Here is an 8,350-nt window from a genome sequence, read left to right on the forward strand (position 1 = left end):
TTGATATACATTTATTGATTAACACAAGCGTTCAACAAACACTTTGTGTTTGAGCAGCATTACAGCTGGAGATACATGGTTATAAAGTGCTTTCCTGATTTGTTGTGAGAAGTCTGAGGTACCAAATGGAGAGTGGCTGAGGAGTCAGCTCCCACGTTACTGTTTAAGAAGAGGGAAAAGGTCCTTCCTGGAATTGAAATTATTACAATTCATTATGTTTATGCACTTCAACATACCACATAAAGCAGTATCACTTTTAACTTGATCCTCAAAACAATTACATAAGAAAGCTAATAACCAGGAATTATTATTCCCATTTTAACAGGAAACTCAAATTGGGTGATGTGACTTGCAAATATACAGTAAATGTCAGCCAAGGGACCTGAATCCAGGACTGCCACACCATGTCCTCTTCATGATTCTGCTTTGGTGTTGGCTTGCTCTACCATAAGCCCTCATGCAGCTTTGCAGTCCTAGCTTTATTATTTGCCTCAATCTATGAAACACAGAGCCGGTCAGTTTATTTATCACTAAGCTTCAAAGTGTTTAGCTCCGAGTCTCCAACTAGTATTGCATTGAAGTTGCATGACATAAGTTGACTTCCCCTAAAGAAAGACACAAAAAGACAATTTTATTAAAATTACTGTAATCATTGTTATTATGTCATATGGACTACTCCACTGATACTTTTTATACTCCATTCATATTAAATAATCATCACTTTCTGAAGTTCTTTACCTTTGAAGATCCACAAGTGAGAGCTGAGGTTTTGAGAAGAAATTCAGTATAAAATGAGTGGGTGAAGTTTGTCTAGTCTGCAAACTAATTAAATGAAGTTGGCATCTCAAGAGAGAGGCAGCCAGCCTCTTTCCCAGATATTGTTGACAGCAGCAGTCTGACACGAGAACAAATGCCATGTGATTTGATTTTGTCGAGCCAACCCTGCTGCTATAGCAAGAGGATATCTTGTCACCTAAGAAGCCTTGGTATATTAGGCAAAGTTAAGTAATGTGATTGTCTTCTCATTCCATTGAAATGTCTTATATTAAGGAATGTAAATGATTATCTGGTGCTGACTGACAGCACAATGCAAGGATACAGAAACCACACAGTATAATCCATGTTCCCTTAATATTAGCCCTATATCCTTTCTCAGGCCCGCATCCAGTTTACCATGCATCTACTATGAACAAAGTACTGTGCAAGGAACTATGGAGAAGGTTGTTCTGAATCAGACCCAACCTCTGCCCGCAACAAATTTTTAGAATTTCATAGGAGGCAGGAGTACACAAATAGGTATCACAGAAGATGGAATGAGAGCTATAAACAGTTATAGAGTACACAGGAGTTCAAAGAAGTTTAAAAAAAAATCACTCCAATTGGTTCCATCTGGCAAACTCTCTCTTCCATGTATATTCGCTGGTTTTAAACAATTCTGTTAAAACCTAACATCCCACACTCTCACTTTGTATCCTATGTTGGTTCTTCCTGAATTAATTACCATCAAAAATAAAGATCTCTTTTTGCCTTTCCTGCTCCTACTCTTGGCTTTAGGAAGAAAGGGGTTAGTTCTACTCACAAAGAGATTTTAAATATTATCTTTTATTTTCTGCTGATGGAAATTCTGGCATCCACATAATTAAATTTTCAAAGGAGATAGAAAAATGAGTTTGTCCAGTTGTCTAAACTCAAACTCATGACTTCTGACTTAGTACCATCTCTTACAAAGGACAGTAGAGGAGAGACAACATCTGACAGCAAAACGTGCATCTGTTACTGAGAGTTTTAGAATGCAAGTGACCTGCTTTTATATGTGAACTTCACAATGGCTAAGAACAAATGTTCTGAAGAGATTAGCTGGATAAAATGACTATTATAAACTCACCGTTTATGTATGTCAGAACAAATGGAACAACATAAAGTCATTTTTTTTCTGAATTTCTTTGAGGTATGACAGAGCAAATTAATTTGGGACTAGAGAATAGGGAGAGTTATAAATTTGGAATGTGACAAATAAGGCATGCTTATACAATGTGCCAAGTCTGAAATAAAAAATGAACTTATTAGAAAATTTCCAGTCCTTATGAGGAAGTCTCTTCTCTTATTTATTTTGCCATCCAGGATTTTTTCTGTTTTGTTGTTATTCTTGTTTTTATTGTGTTTCCAGTATCATCACCACTATTATCATCACAGAAAAAATACATAAAAAGTGGATGTAAATTTTTTCTGAGTTATGTACAAATTAGCACGTAAACACTTCAAACTTCACTTTAAGCTTTAAGCCCCAGTGGGGAATTACAAGGAACCTGCTAAAATTAAACAATAGCATTTATATACATCTATTTACATAGATATATGATATGTATATAGGGTAAGGATAAATTTATGGTGCTGATTTTTTATATGCACATATATACGGGTGCACACACACACACACATCCTACACACACCAGACAGTACTCTTACTATATATATGCACATGTACATAACTTTATATATCACTTTGTCCATCTGTTTAAGAGGTTTCCATATATTCCCTTCAATTATAGTTAAATGTGAGCGTATTTCCCATTTAGAATCTGGTGAATCCATCTCTTTATTTCTGCCCTGCACATGGTATATAGTGCCAAAAACACAGGAGGCACTTAGTAAATATTTTTTGAACTAAGTTGGATTGAATGGTGAACACTACAAAAAATGAATTAAATCAATACACCACTGGTATGCTGTATAACATAGGCTCTATGATACTTGGTTTAAATCTATGATGAGCAAAGTTCAAATCCTGGAGTTTGGAAGTATTATGGTATAGTAAAAAAGGGAATATCCAAATATGAAAGTCACAGAACCTGGATGTGAATTTCAGCTCTCCTACTAAATGTCTTTGTGACTGAGGGCGATTTGTTTAACATCTCATAAGAGTACTTACTTTATTGAAGTATGAAACATCAAACTAAATAGCATGTATAGGCGACTTGTACATGATAAGCACTTGATATATGTTGCTTTCTTTCTCCCTTTCTTTTCTGACCAAATTTTAGCTGTTTAATATTTGGAAATAATAGCTATGTCTATTGTGGATTTAAAATATATACTCCTTCTACTACTTAAAAGAATATTAAACACTTAAAAATATCAGAACTTTGAATTATTTCAGTTATACTATCCATTATTTTATTTAGCAAACATGTATTTTCTAATGTTGTAGGTAATTGTGAAATATCTACTTATATGCAAGTACGTTAGTATTGGTGGACACCTTCTGGTAGAGCAAGGATAAAGCTGGCATGTTGTTTAGGAGACTGAGGTCTAGCCTTCAGACCTATGTGATGGTAGAAAAATAATTTCCTCATTCTCTAGACCACAATTCTTCTCTCTTTAAAAAGAAAGAGTTGTAGCATATCTAAGGGTGACTGTAAGAGTTTTTGATTCTGCACGCAGAAAAAGATTCCTGTTTACTGAAATTTATGGGTAGCAAGAGATAGAGGGCAGGGGGCAACAGTTATTTAGCCTAGCCAAAGAGTGAATTCATTCTTTCCTCCATCCCATAAGTGTTTAAGATTAATTGCACCCTTTTTCAAACAATCATCCCACAGCTAATAAGCATAGATATTTGATTATGCTTGTTTTGGAATCTGAATTATTATTGTCTTAAACAAGAAGTTAATCTTAGTCTCATATTCTCTCTTTGTGCAGCTCATCCACTTTAACCATCGCTGAGCTTTTCCTGTGTGTCAGCTGCCTCCGTGCTGTGAGCACCATACAAAATAAGACATGGTCCCTATTGTCAAGCTCTTCATAGCCTAGTGAAAGACAGAAAGAAGAATAACTACAGAAGAATAAAATGAGTTCTCTAATTAGGGCATGAGCAGTAAGGGAGTATTTGGGAGAGCATAATTAATTCTGACTGAAGGTAGCAATGCTTAGTAATTTAAAATAAATGAACTGTGAATTTCTATACACCTTTCTAAGAATGACTGTTTTGTTAAAAAATAATAACATTTGAGAATGAAGCAAATTTAGGTCCTGCAATACAGCCCATAGAAGGTTTTATGGCAAAGTGCTGAATCCCACTTGCCATAATGAGAGAAGAATCAGATATGAGGAGGAAATTCTGACAGCTGTTCCTTGGAAAAAATGGCTGATTCTAGGACTGGGGAAGGAAATATACAAAATGAGCCTGGAGCGTCTTGTAATGCCAGAAAGCAATGCTAAAAAAATTTGATGGGGATATGTCAAATGGGTAGAGGAGCAACTGGAAGAGATTTCAATGATCAAAGCTGAAACAATTTGAGCAACAAAATAAATAAAGTAGTATTGGATTATAACCCAAAGTATAACATAAAATGTTCTTGAGTTTAGTTATAAAAATAATTGAATAAATTAATAAATGGGTGACAAGAGACAAATATCTCATGCAGAAGAATTCCAAATAATTTACATAGATACTATGCCCTTGAGAAGTTGGAATATAACTCCCCACTCCTTAAGTTTGGACTGTGCATAGTGCCTTTCTTCTAAAGATTACAATATGGTGGCAGAGGGGAGGAGGAGGAGTAACAGTATAGTGGAGAAATGTGTCAAACACTATATTAACCAAGTGATGAAGGTCAAGATCATCAGTCTAATTCATGTTGATTGCATTTGATATGATGTGTTAAAAATGATACTTTACCTCTGTGATCTTCTTCTCCAAAATCCATAACCTCAATCTAATCATGAGAATAACATCAGAAAATTTCCAATAAAGGGGTATTCTACAATATATCAGACCAGTACTTTATAAAACTGTCAAGATCATCAAAAACAGGATAAGTCTGAGAAACTGTCCTAGACAAATGGAGCCTAAGGAGACATGACAAGTTAACGTAATACAGTATTCTAGATGGGATGCTGAATTAAAAAACAAACAAACAACAAAAAAAACCTACATTACTGAAAATCAAAGGCAATCTGAATAAACTATGGACTTTAGCTAATAATAATAATAATAATGTTTCAATATTGGTTCATTAATTGTGACTAATGTAGCATACTAAAGTAAGATGTTAAGAATAAGAGAAACTCTGAGCCAAGTATATAAGAACTCTCTGTACTATCTTGTCAATTTTTCTGAAAACATAAAGCTATTTTAAAAATTAAAGCCTATTTAAAAAATTTCACCACTTAATGGAGCTTAACAATTTATGTAAAATAAATTAAACATACACAGTACGTCAAATAAATTAAGTCTACGGAAAAGAATAAAGTGGAAAAAGAGTAGAGAATGCTGGGATAGTATAATTTTATCTAGAGCCATCAGAGAAGGTCTAGTCGAGAAGGTGACATTTGAACAAAGACTGAACAAGTGAGGAAGTGAATCCTATCCATAACTGGAGAAAGTGAGTCCAAGATGATAGAAAAACAAGTGCAAAGGCTCTGAGGTAGAAACTAACTTGTCATGCTGGAGAAATAGCAAGGCACCAGTGTGGCTATAATAGAGAAGAAAGTGAAGTAATATATAATAGTTGGTTAGATCACGTAGGACCTTTTAACTACTGTAAGATATTTATCTCTTACTGAACGTAAGATTCAAAACTGGTGGATTTTGGTCAGCAGATTAGCATAATCTAATCTATTTTAATGAGAGCTTTCTGAGTGTTGTGCAGATCTTAGACTGCAGGAGGAAAGGCTGTGTCAGGTGAGGCTTTCGTATTAATCTAGGTTAAAGATTATGCTGGCTTGGGCTAGGGATTTAAAAGTAGAGCTGACGAAAGGTGGTTGATTCTGGATACATTCTGATTGTAGAGCCAACAGATTGCTAAGTGTTCAAATGAAAGGTATGAGGTAACTACTCCAGGGAATAACAAGGATGGTTAAATAAATCTAGGAAGATTGTAAAAGGAGCAGGTTTTTGATGGAAGACCAGATGTTCATCACCAAGTTTCTTTTGTTCTGCCTTCTAAATATATTTCACATTTGCCTTTTTGCTCTATCAGCTGCCATCCTTCTCATCAAATATCTATCATTCTTTCTTCTAGACCTTTGCCATAGCTTACTGATCGGACTCTCGGCTTCATTCTTGTCTTACTACCAATTCCCCTCTTGCAAATGAATATGATTTTTTAAAAATGCAAATGGATCGAACTGTTTCCTGCATAAAGCTCTCTCAAGGATTCCCATTCACTCACTGTAGCTAAAATCCAAATCCTTGTTTGCAACGTCAACCTCATTTCCTTACTCACTAAACTCTAGTCACATTGGGCTTTTCTCAGTTCCTCATGGCAAGCTCTCTCCTGTCCTACCCCGCTTTCCACTTTTTTCACCACCTCCTCCTACCCCAACACTGCTTCTCCCAAGGCATTTTCACAGCTGTTCCTTCTGCCTGGAATACACTTCGCATGATTAGCACCTTCTTGGTCTTTGCACCTCAGGCCTCAGAGAGCCCTCCTCTTTGTTCTCTATATAAAACAAACTCTCTCCTGTTATTCTGTCTCTGCAATATGTTTATTTCTTATCACCATTTGTTGGTTTAGTGCTTTTGGTTTTTCTGTCTCTCTTTCCATCAACTCTATAAACTCTATGAAATCAGGAGCCAAATTCATTGGGCTCGATAATTTATTCCAAATGCCTGATACAGAGCCATAAACCATATTAGGAACATAATAAATACTTGATGAATTAATATATTTATGAGTTTTTTTGTTATTTTTTTCAATACATTTCTTGCGCAGGTCCTTGGCCTCGGTTTCACACCCTCTTCCTAGATGCCAAACTGTGGAGTCCTTGGAGTTCGTGGAGAAACACCGATAAAATGCTTAACCTGCAAATAGTGCTTAGTAACTAGCCTCAGTGATAGAATCTCATCGAGTGGGCCTCTATTCAGCTCAAGTGGAGTAAAAATAGGCACTGCTTAGCAACGAGGATTTTGTACTGAGCTCTATTTTCTGAGAAAGGCAGAACAATGCTAGGACTAAAACAGCGAGGGGATAAAACAGTGAGGGAATTTAGGAACTGGTAAGTATATTAAACAATTAGAGAAAAGTGCCTTTGAGAAAAGGCTCCAAACAGTTGCTCCAGAAAGAACCTGAACATGACATGCTAGTGATGAAAAGACCCATTTTTATAGGAAATCTTTGCATCTCCTAAATTAGGGCATACACTTAGGTCAGATTATAGAACGCTCCTAACATAAACCAAAATAGACTCATTGCGCACAAATCTTCCCTATCCCTCCTGTTTAACTTGATTCATTGCTCTTATTATCACACTCGCCAGCCATGGAAGTAAAGTTAAAACCAAGTTAAAAACTGGGTTTTGTTTGTTAGTCTGCACCTTTGATTTTGATTTTTAATTCTAACCTGTCAGTTGGCATATCTAAGTCTCAATTTTATTTTTGTACTCCATTTTGTACGATCTTGGGTAAGTCACTGTGAGACCCATTTTTCTCAATGGTCAAGGGAGGTGATTTGGAAGGGACCTCCAAAGTGTATTTTAGACCTAAAAGTAAGTGATAGAATAATCTTATATCTGTCCACAGTCTAGCCTCCAGAAGCAACTATTATCATCCTATTTATGATAAATGTAATGACTTCGAAAGACATAGACTAAATAAAATAAATTTACATTTTCAGTACCAGGTACTCTCACTTGTATAACTCATTTAGTTCTCCTGACAATCTTTTTGAAAAAGGTCATATGCATACTTTACAGAGAAGAAAATGAAAGCTCAGGAAAGCAAAATGTATATCTCCGAATCACATAGATGTAACTAAGAAATTTTAGTTAAGAAATACTAGTATTTTGAAACTGATTGTCTGATCACCAACATCACAGCTAAGTTTCAATACATGTTCTGTGATTGACAATAGAATTTCTATAATCATTTCTTCTTAAAAATGAGTGCTAAGCTTTCTCAGTAGAGAGTGCTGGAGGGATATTGAGAAAGGAAGAGCCTTCCTCTGAGGACACGGGCGGAGGCGTGGAGGGGATGAGGGAGATCATCAATGCGGGTATGAGAACATCTGGTGGAGACTGCTCCAGCCATGGCCCCAGAACACGGTCTCTAGGATATTGCATCCTTTGCCTGGTGGTAACCTTCCCGCAGCCATCTGTGCAGGCCCTCTATGTGAGCCCTAACCAACCCAGAATGTCACACACTCAACAGTGGTTTCACCTGCTAGCATCCCCCACCTCTTAGCATGACCTGCCTCACTCTGAAGCCCTTCTGCCCTGTCTGTGCCAGGACCCCCACTGCATTCCTACACCACAGGTATCTGATCCCTGCAGTCCACTTGCAATCAGAGGGTTATCAACTGTTTGCCCCGCAACTCCAGACCATTTCGACCATCTCTGCTATCCTGTGACTGAA

The sequence above is a fragment of the Pteropus vampyrus genome, unplaced genomic scaffold, assembly GCF_000151845.1.
Source record: "Pteropus vampyrus isolate Shadow unplaced genomic scaffold, Pvam_2.0 Scaffold14, whole genome shotgun sequence".
In the NCBI taxonomy this organism is placed as follows: Eukaryota; Metazoa; Chordata; class Mammalia; order Chiroptera; family Pteropodidae; genus Pteropus; species Pteropus vampyrus.